The 13,684-nt window shown below is 44.4% G+C and overlaps 1 long non-coding RNA gene across 7 annotated transcripts in view; it reads left to right on the forward strand.

Annotated features, from left to right (window-relative positions):
* Positions 1-561: 561 nt before the first annotated feature.
* LOC149980063 (uncharacterized) overlaps positions 562-13,684 on the forward strand; it is a 145,175-nt gene continuing 132,052 nt past the window's right edge. For 6 of the 7 annotated variants that reach the window (XR_016483806.1, XR_016483809.1, XR_016483811.1 and 3 more), the window contains exons 1-2: positions 563-1,012; positions 1,381-1,442. This is a non-coding gene — a long non-coding RNA (uncharacterized LOC149980063). Of the gene's footprint in view, positions 1,013-1,380; positions 1,443-13,684 lie in introns of all 7 variants that reach the window. The other variant, XR_016483808.1, reaches the window with a different exon arrangement.

Genomic DNA, 13,684 nt, shown 5'->3' on the forward strand with positions numbered 1-13,684 from the left:
GGTCGCAAATGGGTCTTCCAAATGGACAATGACCCCAAACATACTTCCAAAGTTGTGGCATACTGGCTTAAGGACAACAAAGTAAAGGTATTGGAGCAGCCATCGCAAAGCCCTGACCTCAATCCTATAGAAAATGTGTGGGCAGAACTGAAAAAGCGTGTGCGAGAAATGAGGCCTACAAACCTGACTCAGTTTGACCTAAGTTAAACAATTTAAAGGCAATGCTACCAAGTACTAATTGAGTGTATGAAAACTTCTGAACCACTGTTAAAACCTCTTAGAGCTCTAGGGGCGCTATTTCATTTTTGGATAAAAAACGTTCCCGTTTTAAGCGCGATATTTTGTCACGAAAAGATGCTCGACTATGCATATTCTTGACAGTTTTGGAAAGAAAACACTCTGAAGTTTCAGAATCTGCAAAGATTTTGTCTGTAAGTGCCCCAGAACTCATTCTACAGGCGAAACCAAGATGATGCATCACCCAGGAATTAGCAGAATTTCTGAAGCTCTGTTTTCCATTCTCTCCTTATATGGCTGTGATTGCGCAACGAATGAGCCTACACTTTCTGTCGTTCGCCCAAGGTCTTAGCAGCATTGTGACGTATTTGTAGGCATATCATTGGAAGATTGGCCATAAGAGACTACATTTTCCAGAGGTCCGCCCGGTGTCCTTTGTCTAAATTTGTGCGTAATCTTCAGGTGCGGGCATTTTCTCCTGGGATTCAGGAGAGAAAGCATGTGTCCAAGAACGATGTATCAATGAAGAGATATGTGAAAAACACCTTGAGGATTGATTCTAAACAACGTTTGCCATGTTTTCAGTCGATATTATGGAGTTAATTTGGAAAAAAGTTTGCGTTTTGAGGACTGAATTTATGGATTTTTTTTGGTAGCCAAATGTGATGTATAAAACGGAGCTATTTCTAATACACAAGGAATCTTTTTGGAAAAACTGAGCATCTGCTATCTAACTGAGAGTATCCTCATTGAAAACATCAGAAGTTCTTCAAAGGTAAATGATTTTATTTGAAGGCTTTTATGTTTTTGTTAATGTTGCGTGCTGGATGCTAACGCTAATGCTAACGCTAAATGCTAACGCGAAATGCTAACTCTAGCTAGCTACTTTTACACAAATTATTGTTTTCCTATGGTTGAGAAGCATATTTTGAAAATCTGAGATGACAGTGTTGTTTACAAAAGGCTAAGCTTGAGAGATGGCATATTTATTTCATTTCATTTGCGATTTTCATAAATAGTTAACGTTGTGTTATGCTAATGAGCTTGCTGATAGATTTACACAATCCTGGATACAGGGGTTTTTTCATAGCTAAACGTGACGCAGAAAACGGAGCGATTTGTCCTAAACAAATAATCTTTCAGGAAAAACTGAACATTTGCTATCTGAGAGTCTCCTCATTGAAAACATCTGAAGTTCTTCAAAGGTAAATGATTTTTTTGAATGCTTTTCTGTTTTTTTGTGTAAATGTTGCCAGCTGAATGCTAATGCTAAATGCTACGTTAGCCATCAATACTGTTACACAAATGCTTGTTTTGCAATGGTTGAGAAGCATATTTTGAAAATCTGAGATGACAGTGTTGTTAACAAAAGGCTAAGCTTGAGAGCTAGCATATTTATTTCATTTCATTTGCGATTTTCATGAATAGTTAACGTTGCGTTATGGTAATGAGCTTGAGTCTGTATTCACGAACCCGGATCCGGGATGGGGAGATCAGAAAGGTTAATGTGATGAAAGCTGAAATAAATAATTCTCTCTACTATTATTATGACATGTCACATTCTTAAAATGAAGTGGTGACCTAAAACAGGGAATTTTTACTGAGTTTAAATGTATTTGGCTGAGGTGCATATAAAGGTCAGATGGAAACCTGGTTATGTGGCCAAAAATAGAGATGAAAATGATTAATTTAATGCATTTAATTGCAATATGTGTCACCAGAATACCTATCACCCGGGCTAATTTTTCATAGAGTTATAATAGTAATGACATGCCTGCAGTCCCTGCTGTTTCTATAGTGTTATAGTGTTTTATGAAGCACGGTCGGATGATGGCTATAGCACCATGCCACCTGCAAAACTTCTTTAGCTTCTCGTCCTGGGCCTGTCAGGCTGGGTGGAAACTCAATTCAGTAAGTAAATTAGTTTGTAAAGGCTTGTTGGTTGGGGACCAGAACAGCCTGCCTGCTGATATAGTGGTTGGATGTCCTAAAAATTATTCCCCACTGCAGCAGATACCCCTCACACCTCTTATAGCATGATGTATTCCATCAGTGACAGGATAAGTGGATGTCCCCTCCTTCTAACATGTGAAATCTACAACCTGAGAGGTAGGACATTTATAAGAATGGGTTTATATTGAAAGAAGGGGTATTCTTTTAAAGCACAATGCCCTTTAAGTTGATGAAGTAGGAAAGGAATAAAGCAGTTTTGGTGTGGCACTTTCCGTCACATGTATAGCATATGATGTATTTCCTCAGACATACAGTGCATTTGGAAAGTATTCAGACAACTTGACTTTTTCCACATTTTGTTACATTTCAGCCTTCTTCTAAAATTGATAAAATAGATTATAGCATTAAGTCTTCCTGGGTATGATACTACTGTGATAACATGCGTCTTGGTGAGAGGTGTAGGAGTCAGGCGCAGGAGAGCAGGGATGTCTGAGAAGCGTGTTTAATAATATAGTCCACCAATACAAAACGGCACAGACAAAAATCCCAAAACTACGCTCTGGAATACTCAGAAACGCAAGGGACACTTTACATACACGTGCGTAATAGCGAAAAAACAACAAACATCAAATACAATCAAGCGCAATACACACAAGTCTAATCCTGCACAAATTACGGCAGGTAACAGGTGCCCTATATACCCACAGAAATCAAAGCAATTGAAAACCAGGTGTGAAAAGGAACACAGACAAAACAACCAGAAAAAGAAAAAGGGATCGGTAGCGGCTAGTAGACCGGCGACGCCGAGCACCGCCCGAACAGGGAGAGGAGTTACCTTTGGTAGAAGTCCTGACAGTGTTTATTCTCCTCAGGACTTTGAATGGCCCCACAAACCGCGGACCCAGCTTCCGGCAGGGCAGGTGGAGGGGCAGGTTTCGGGTCGAGAGCCAGACCCGGTCCCCCGGTGTGTACACCGGGACTCGCTGCGGTGGCGGTCGGCACTGGCCTTCTGCCGCCCTTCGGCCTGTTTAAGGTACCCGTGGGCGGCCTCCCAGGTTTCCCTTGAGCGTTTCACCCAATCGTCCACCGCAGGAGCCTCCGTCTGGCTCTGATGCCATGGTACCAGGACCGGCTGATATCCCAAAACACATTGGAAGGGTGACAGGTTCGTAGAGGAGTGGGGGAGTGAGTTCTGGGCCATCTCCGCCCAGGGGATGTACTTCGCCCACTCCCCTGGCCGGTCCTGGCAATACGACCGCAGAAACCTACCCACATCCTGGTTCACTCTTTCTACCTGCCCATTACTCTCGGGGTGAAACCCAGAGGTCAGGCTGACCGAGACCCCCAAACGTTCCATGAACGCCTTCCACACCCTGGACGTGAACTGGGGACCCCGATCAGAAACAATATCCTCAGGCACCCCGTAGTGCCGGAAGACGTGAGTAAACAGGGCCTCCGCCGTCTGTAGGGCCGTAGGGAGACCGGGCAAAGGGAGGAGACGACAGGACTTAGAAAACCGATCCACAACGACCAGGATCATGGTGTTTCCCTGTGACGGTGGCAGATCGGTCAAGAAGTCAACCGACAGGTGTGACCAAGGCCGCTGTGGAACGGGAAGGGGTTGTAACTTCCTTCTGGGCAGGTGCCTAGGAGCCTTGCACTGAGCGCACACTGAGCAGGAGGACACAGAAACCCTCACGTCCTTGGCTAAAGTGGGCCACCAGTACTTCCCACTAAGACATTGCACCGTCCTCCCGATCCCCGGGTGACCAGAGGAGGGGGATGTGTGAGCCCACCAAATGAACCTGTCTCTAACCTCCAGCGGAACATACACCCGTCCCGCTGGACACTGTTGTGGAGTGGGCTCAACACGCGATGCTCGCTCAATGTCTGCGTCCACCTCCCACCTTACAGGTGCCACTAGACAAGAAGCCGGGAGGATGGGCGTAGGATCAATGGCCCGCTCCTCCGTATCATATAGTCGGGACAGTGCGTCTGCCTTAGTGTTCTGGGAGCCTGGTCTATAGGAGATGGTAAACCTAAATCGGGTGAAAAACATGGCCCACCTTGCCTGACGAGGGTTCAGTCTCCTCGCTGCCCGAATGTACTCTAGATTACGGTGGTCAGTCCAGATGAGGAAAGGGTGTTGGGCCCCCTCAAGCCAATGTCTCCACACCTTCAGGGCTCTGACAACAGCTAGCAGCTCCAAATCCCCCACGTCATAGTTTTGCTCCGCCGGGCTGAGCTTCCGAGAAAAGAAAGCACAGGGGCGGAGCTTCGGTGGCGCACCCGAGCGCTGGGAGAGCACGGCTCCAATCCCAGCCTCGGATGCGTCCACCTCCACTATAAATGCCAAAGAGCGGTCCGGATGCGCCAGCACGGGAGCCGAGGTAAAAAGAGCCTTCAGGCGACCAAAAGCCCTGTCCGCCTCAGCCGACCATCCCAGACACGTCGGCCCCCCCTTCAGCAGTGACGTAATGGGCGCAGCCACCTGCCCAAAACCCCGGATAAACCTCCGGTAGTAGTTGGCAAACCCTAAGAACCGCTGAACCTCCTTTACCGTGGTTGGAGTCGGCCAATTACGCACGGCTGCAATGCGGTCATCCGCACAGGGTTTGTCCAGCTGAACAAGGGGAATCCCTAACCTGTTCGCTAAACCGCGGTCAATAAAATTCCCCACCGCGCCTGAATCTACTAGCGCCTTATGCCGGGAAAGAGGGGAAAATTCAGGAAAAACAATCCATACATACATGTGACCAACAGGGGGCTCTGGGTGAGCCTGGTGCCGACTCACCTGAGGTGTCCGGGCAGTGCTCGGCCTGGCGTCTCGACTCCCGTGGGGACCCCCCCAGCACCGGTCAGCAGTGTGCCCTCTGCGACCACAGCTGGCACAGGAAAGGCCCCCTCCTCCGGTCGCCCTCGCTGAAGCACCTCCTAGCTCCATGGGTGTTGGAGTGGTGGAGCTGGGAGATGGAACTGACAGAGCCCGATCTGGACGTCCACGGGTTGCCAGCAAGTTGTCCAACCGAATGGACATGTCGATCAATTGGTCCAAGGACAGGGTGGTGTCTCTACAGGCCAGCTCCCTACGGACGTCCTCACGCAAACTACACCTATAGTGATCGATCAAGGCCCTGTCGTTCCATCCCGCGTCAGCGGCCAAGGTCCGGAACTCTAGAGCAAAGTCCTGAGCACTCCTCCTCTCCTGCCTCAGATGGAACAGCCGTTCACCCGCCACTCGACCCTCAGGTGGGTGATCGAACACGGCCCGAAAGCGGCGGGTGAACTCTGGGTAGTGGTCCCTCGCCGAGTCAGGATCGTTCCATACCGCGTTGGCCCACTCCAGGGCTTTACCTGCGAGGCAGGAGACGAGGGCGTTCACGCTCTCACCCCCCGAAGGAGCCGGACGAACGGTCGCCAGGTATAGGTCCATCTGGAGTAAGAAGCCCTGGCACCCGGCCGCCATCCCATCATACTCCCTCGGGAGGGCGAGTCGAATCCCACTGTGCTCAGGCAATGAAGGAGAGGGTAGTGGTACTGGTTGGGGTGTGGCTGATAACGGTGTGGGAAGGCCACCTCTCTCCCATCTCTCCATCGTCGCCATCACCTGATCCATGGCGGTCCCCAGTCGGTGTAACACTGCCGTGTGGTGTTGAACTCGCTCCTCCACAGACCCTGGGAGTGCGTCCGCTCCTGCTGACTCCATGATTATATTGGTGCAGGATTCTGTGATAACATGCGTCTTGGTGAGAGGTGTAGGAGTCAGGCGCAGGAGAGCAGGGATGTCTGAGAAGCGTGTTTAATAATATAGTCCACCAATACAAAACGTCACAGACAAAAATCCCCAAACTACGCTCTCGAATACTCAGAAACTCGTGCAAACGCACGGAGGAACAAACACAGTTCCGACACTTTACATACACTTAAAACCAGGTGTGAAAAGGAACACAGACAAAACAACCAGAAAAAGAAAAAGGGATCGGTAGCGGCTAGTAGACCGGCGATGCCGAGCACCAAGCGCCGCCCGAACAGGGAGAGAAGTTACCTTCGGTAGAAGTCGTGACAGCTACAAGCTTGGCACACCTGTATTTGGGGTGTTTCTCAAATTCTTCTCTACAGATCCTCTCAAGCTCTGTCAGGTTGGTTAGGGAGAGTCGCTGCACAGCTATTTTCAGGTCTCTCCAGAGATGTTCGATTGTGTTCAAGTCCGGACTCTGGCTGGGCCACTCAAGGACATTCAAAGACTTGTCCCGAAGCCACTCCTGCATTGTCTTGACTGTGCGCTTAGTGTCATTGTCCTGTTGGAAGTTGGACCTTCGCCCCAGTCTGAAGTCTGGAGCAGGTTTTCATCAAAGATTTCTCTGTACTTTCTCCATTCATCTTTCCCTCGATCCTGACTAGTCTCCCAGTCCCTGCCACTAAAAAACATCCCCACAGCATTGTGCTGACACCACCATGCTTCACTCTAGGGATGTTGTCAGGTTTCCTCCAGACGTGATGCTTGGCATGCAGGTCAAAGTGTTGCATCTTGGTTTCATCAGACTAGAGAATCTTGTTTCTGAGAGTCTTTTGGTTCCTTTTGGCAAACTCCAAGCGGAATGTCATGTGCCTTTTACTGAGGAGTGGCTTCCGTATTGCCTCTCTACCATAAAGGCCTGATTGGTAGAGTGCAGCAGAAATGGTTGTCCTTCTGGAAGGTTCTCCCATCTCCACAGAGAAATTCTGGTCTGTCAGTGTCCATCGTGTTCTTGGGCACCGCTCTGACCAAGGTCTTTCTCCCCCGATTGCTCAGTTTGGACGGGCGGCCAGGAAGAGTCTTGGTGGTTTCAAACTTCTTCCATTAAAGAATGATGGAGGCCACTCTGTCCTTGGGGACCTTCAATCCTGCAGAATTTTTGGGGTACCCTTCCCCATATCTGTTTCTCGACACAATCCTGTCTTGGAGCTCTACGGACAATTTCTTCGACCTCATTGCTTGGTTTTTGCTCTGACATGCACTATCAACTGTGGGACCTTATATAGACAGGTGTGTCCCTTTCCAAATCATGTCCAATCAATTGAATTTACCACAGGTGGGTTGCAATCAAGTTGTAGAAACATCTCAAGAATGATCAATGGAACCAGGATGCACCTGAGCTTATAGCAAAGGGTCTGAATACTTATGTAAATAAGGTATTTCTGTTTTTTATTTTTAATAAATTTGCAAAAATGTCTATAAACCTGTTTTTGCTTTGTGGGTTATTGGGTATTGTGTGTAGATTAATGAGGAAAATGTGTTGGAGTAAGTCTGTAACGTAACAACATTTGGAAAAGGTCAAAGGGTCTGAATACTTTCCGAATGCACCGTAGGATAAGTGGACGTCCCATCCCTCTCAACATTATTACATTTTCTGCCTTTAAAATTCATAACTATCAATTTCCATGGAAGGATCCTCTTTGTTTTGATGCACAATGTCTTTTGAGTTTGGTGAATAAGGAAAGCAGTAAAGCAATTCAGTTTGTGGCAAGTTCAGTGTCCTTTGAAGAAGGTTCTAGATTGATAGGCTGTGTGGCTGGTCTGGCTCTGGGGTCCTCTTTTACGTCATCCTCCACTAGTTCCCATCCCTTTGTGAAACCCAATACCTTGTCATACACTCTCTGCTGAAGTTGAGGCTCAGGCTTCAAAAGGTTGCTGGTGTGTGAATTTGCCAGGGTTTTTTCACAATACCTGTTTCCAGCTGGTCATTTCCCCCTAAACTGTTGAACCACATTAATGTAGCTCACTTTCCATCAGAAATCCCCCATGTCATTTCATGAAATGAGAACATGAGAACTTACCTGGCAACAATAGGGTTACATCTAAAAAAGAACAATGTAATATGTTCATAATTACAAACGTTGGACCCACCACTCTGCACTCAGCCTACAGAGGACGAGGAGGTTGCCTGGCTGAAAACATAAAATGTGTGACTGAGAAAGAGAGCAAAAATGTACAGTACATAACGCGTTAGTGTTGGCCCTCTGACCTCTCTGTAGGGCCCAGTGTTTATTGTCATATGATTTTGATAGATTTTTTGGATGAACTTTTTAATATTCAAGACCAACGGGGACTGTTTACTTCCAAAAAGATAAGAGCAGTGCATTTGTCATATTGCTGTAGTAACATAATCCTGCTGAAGAACTATCCATCACCCTCTTAAGCCTTCCCAGAACCATCTCCTCCCCAGTGCTATCCATCAGTCTGATAATGCTGATACTCCTTACTGAAGAACATTGGAGTGTTTTTTCCATTGACTGTCTCAATTCCACAACTAAGACACATTTTAACGGGAAATAAATTATTCCACTTGCTGTCCACCCAACGTGCAGCATTTCATGATGACAGACACCTGTCTCGATCAATGAGAAAAGACTTGAAATGGATAAAATGGCAGCATACACGGATGAATTACTTAATGGAGCAAAAAAGTATTTATTAAAATGTATTAAATTCAAACGGACCCACTGCAACTGGATTTGGACATTTTGATACTCCTGTTTCCACGAAATTGAGGACAACATCAACAAGCTAAGGTTGGTTGAAACATTTTCTGTGCTGCACAAAACAGTACCTATCCTGTAACTCCCAGTAATGCATGCCAAATATCTTTGGTTAAATTACATTTGTTGAACTAATCTTTAACTACAGTTCTCTGAGGTTTACTACACCTGAGACATATTCAAAAACACTGAACTGTACAACACTGTTAATTGAAATGCATTCTAGATAACCTTATGAAGCTGGTTTAAAGAATGCCAAGAGTGTGCAAAGCTGTCATCAAGGCAAAGGGTGGATACTTTGAATAATCTCAAATATAAAATATATTTGGATTTGTTTAACAGTTTTTTGGTTCCTACATGATTCCATATGTGTTATTTAATCGTTTTGATGTCTTCTCTATTATAAAAAAATGTAGAAAATAGTAACAATTTAGAAAAAACGTATAATTAGTGGGTGTGTCCAAACTTTTGACTGGTACTGTAAACATTTTAAAGTATTTCTAGTGCCCAATTTTGACAGACTGTCATCTTAAGTTTTAAGACTACCAAGAAACTCTCTGTGTTCCTGATATTGCCCACTGCAGTATGTTTTGTTTTTTTAAATATGAATATCATACAGTGGATGCCTAGGCCTATAGGCCTATAGGCCTATCTACAGTATATGTATTCAGTGCCCTGATGCATTTATAGCTCAAATCTCCGAAAGCTGAACCATGACTATTGTTTTAGGAAAGTAAAACCAATAAAACAATAGACTATAATGTTTTTATTATGCTTCACGTCGAAACACAACAAATCTTTTTTTGTAATTTGTTATAAGCAGTTGTAAAGGACACGTAAATTGAGGATCATTTGGCCAATATGCTTGTTTATTGATAGTGCTGGCAGCACCCAGTTGGAGGTTTCTTTCTCTCTCTCTTTCTCTCTGAACCAGCACGGGGTCTGATTTTTGGTCTTTTGGGTCTGTTTTCCACAGCCCTTTTTCGAACCGGTATGACTGTCCTCGGGTCCATTCGGAATGGGTCTCCTTTTTTGAAAATGTATTTATGCATATCGGGTTGGGTGTGAAAGCCACAGATCCATTTCAGAAGACTTCTAGTTTAGGGAGTGTGTCAAAATATCTACATTTTACCACTTTTTTTACACATCCATTCATTTCACAAATGGGAGACATTAGGGGTGTGAAAAAACATGGTTGTGTTTTGTTCTACCTCGGGTAAAAACATGTTGAATTTGTGGTCAATTGACCTTTTCTTTGTGGATTTTTATGTGTGTTTGGGATTATTGTCTTGCTGGAAGATCCAAGTTTCAGCCTCCTTGAAGAAGCAACCATGTTTTTGGCTAAAATATCCTGGTACTGGGTGAAGTTCATGATGCCCGTTGACCTAAGCAAGGGCCCCAGGACCAGTGGAAGCAAAACAGCTGTCTTTTTATTTATAAAGCTCTTTACAAAAACATCCACCGTACCTAACATGATTAATAACTTTCAGACAATTTACCATACCCAGTCTCGGGGATGGCAAACTTTGGAAATCCCTTTGGTCTTCACAGATTTAGCTAAATCTGCTTCTCGTATCTTTGCACCCAATGTACTGTGGCTTGCAAAAGTATTCATCCCCTTGGCATTTTTCCTATTTTGTTGCCTTACAAAATTAAAATAGATTTTTGGGGGGTTTGTATCATTTGATTTACACAACATGCCTACCACTTTGAAGATGCTAAATATTTTTGATCGTGAAACAAACCAGAATAAGACAAAAAAACAAAAAAAACTTGAGCATGCGTAAAGTCAATACTTTGTAGAGACACCTTTTGCAGCAATTATACTGTAGCTGTAAGTCTCTTTTGGAATCTCTCTATAAGCTTGGAACATCTAATCACTGGGATTTTTGCCCATTCTTCAAGGCAAAACTGCTCCAGCTCCTTCAAGTTGGATGCGTTCTTTAAGTCATACCACAGATGCTCAATTTGATTGAGGTCTGGGCTTTGACTAGGCCATTCCAATACATTTAAATGTTTCCCCTTAAACCACTTGAGTGTTGCTTTAGCAGTATGCTTAGGGTCATTGTCCTGCTGGAAGGTGAAGCTCTGTCCCAGTCTCAAATCTCTGGAAGACTGAAACAGGTTTCCCTTAATCATTTCCCTGTATTTAGCACCATCCATCATTCCTTCAATTCTGACCAGTTTCCCAGTCCCTGCCGATGCAAATCATCCCCACAGCATGATGCTGCCACCACCATACTTCAGTGTGGGGATGGTGTTCTCGGGGTGATGAGAGGTGTTGGGCTTGTGCCAGTCATAGCATTTTCCTTGATGGCCAAAACACTCAATTTTTGCCTCATCTGACCAGAGTACCTTCTTTCATATGTTTGGGTAGTCTCCCACATGCCTTTTGGCTAATACCAGATGTGTTTGCTTATTCTTTTCTTTAAGCAATGGCATTTCCTGGCCACTCTTCCTTAAAGCCCAGCTCTGTGGAGTGTTCGGCTTAAAATGGTCCTATGGACAGATACTCCAATCTCCGCTGTGGAGCTTTGCAGCTCCTTCAGGGTTATCTTTGGTCTCTTTGTTGCCGCTCTGATTAATGTCCTCCTTGCCTGGTCCATGAGTTTTGGTGGGCAGCCCTCTCTTGGCAGGTTTGTTGTGGTGCCTTACTCTTTCCATTTCTTTACAATAGTGCTCTGGGGGATGTTCAATGTTTCAGATAAAAAAAAAATTGAACCAACCACGATCTGTACTTTTCCACAACTTTGTCCTTGACCTGTTTTGAGAGCTCCTTGGTCTTCATGGTGCCGCTTGATTGGTTGTGCCCCTTGCTTAGTGGTGTTGCAGAATCTGGGGCCTTTTAGATCATGTGACAGATCATGTGACACTTAGATTGCACACAAGTGGACTTTATTTAACTAATTATGTGACTTCTCAAGGTAATTGGTTTCACCATATCTTATTTAGGGGATTCATAGCAAAGGGGGTGACTACATATGCATGCACCACTTTTCTGTTTTGTTTTTTTTAGAATTCTTTTTTAAATTTCACTTCACCAATTTTGACTATTTTGTGTATGCCCATTACATGAAATCCAAATAAAAATCCATTCAAATGACAGATAGTAATGCAACAAAATAGGAAAAACGCCAAGAGGGATGAATACTTTTGCAAGGCACAGTATGAAACAATCTACAGAGTTCCCTAGAACTAGATGTGCTTCTCAGGCAGTTCAAACTATTGATTGGGGACACCATTGCTGATGAATGTCAATGTTTCTGCAATGACATTCGGCAATCCTGTATATTTGTATTTTGTTTAATTTGTAAATTGTGTATATGCAGGGCTCCTATTGTAAAAGAGACCTTGTTCTCAGTGGGACTCCCTACTAAAATATATATATACATTTTAAAACTTTTTACAAAAAAAAATCTTTAATTGGCTGCGTTATTGCTAGTCCTCGAACACAAGCCTTCACACACACTGGATATCCCCAGGAACACTGATTTAAATGATTATGGCTTGATTCAAATTGAAGATTAGGGTCAGCTATTTCTCTATTCTCTCTGTTCTACTGATCCATGTTGACTGTTGTTTTCCTCATTATATTCTCAACCCCCTTGTAGTAAGTGGTAACTGCCCTGTGCCCTTGGCTGAGACACTTGGCTGCTTGGCTTAATGATGCCATTTACAGGCAGGCCAGTGGCCATCGCCGACAGCAGCTGACTCCGTCTGTGATTATAATCACTACCAGGCCTGGGTTCAAATACTATTTGAAATCTTTTGATAATTTGAGGATTTGCTTTAGCCTCCCTGGAGTTTCAGATGGGTGGGGTTTGCACATTTTACTATTATATTACAATTGTATTGGTTCCATTTCACTAGGCAAAATCAATCAAGCCCATGTCTGATCACTATCAGCGCCCTGACGTCTCCCCCAGTCTCCCACCAGCCCGGCGGTGTTGATATGTCATGTTTTGAATCATGACGACTATGTTATGGTCCGTTTAGTGAAGAAGGGAGAGCTGGCTGTTTCTGGCCATGTGTTGTTCTGGAACTAGTAATGCCCATTATTAGGCTAATCCAGAAAACACACTGGCAGTGACTATGATTACGCAAAATACTGGAATGGTGTTGATATGCCTCGGTTGTGGATCATAGAAAATATTTTAGATGCAAATATGTTTGCAGTTTTCATACATTTTTCTTGCCATTATAATCAAAGTTGGAAAAGATTTTTGATTTTTTCTTTTCAAAAAGCATTGGCTGTTTTGGGTCACTTGGGTTTATCATATAGTGTAATATCTACTTACATGTACATCTGTCTATCAGTAAATGCAGGTGGTAGAATTATAATCCACAACCAAGTTAACTACGGTTGTAATGCAGTCCACAGGGACCCTGACTCACCCTTAGTGTCAAAACTGATATCCAGACTGAAACTATTAGTCAGTCTCTGTATCTCAGAGCAACAGAGCATGTAGGAAACAATAAAACATATGGGCATAGCTAAAAGCCACAGGAGTCTTCTCTGATTCAACCCCACCCTCACACAGTGTATTCAGACCCCTTGACTTTTTCCACATTTTGTTACATTACAGCCTTATTTTTCCTTGTCAATCTACACAGAATAGCCCATAATGACACGGCAAAAACTGTTTGTTTAAATTCTTTAAAATGTATTAAAAGTAAGAAACTGAAATCAAATTTACAGAAGTATTCAGACCCGACCCTTTACTCAGTACTTTGTTGAAGCACCTTTGGCAGCGAAAACAGCCTCAAGTCTTTTTGGGTATGACTTGGCACATCTGTATTTGGGGAGTTTCTCCCATTCTTCTCTGCAGATCCTCTCAAGCTCTGTCAGGTTGGATGTGGAGCGTCGCTGCACAGCTATTTTCAGGTCTCTCCAGAGATGTTCGATCGGGTTCAAGTCATGGCTCTGGCTGGGCCACTCAAGGACATTCCTCTGAATGAGCCACTCATCCGTTGT

This window comes from Oncorhynchus mykiss, chromosome 10 (assembly GCF_057628025.1).
Source record: "Oncorhynchus mykiss isolate SJ-2025 chromosome 10, ASM5762802v1, whole genome shotgun sequence".
NCBI lineage: Eukaryota > Metazoa > Chordata > Actinopteri > Salmoniformes > Salmonidae > Oncorhynchus > Oncorhynchus mykiss.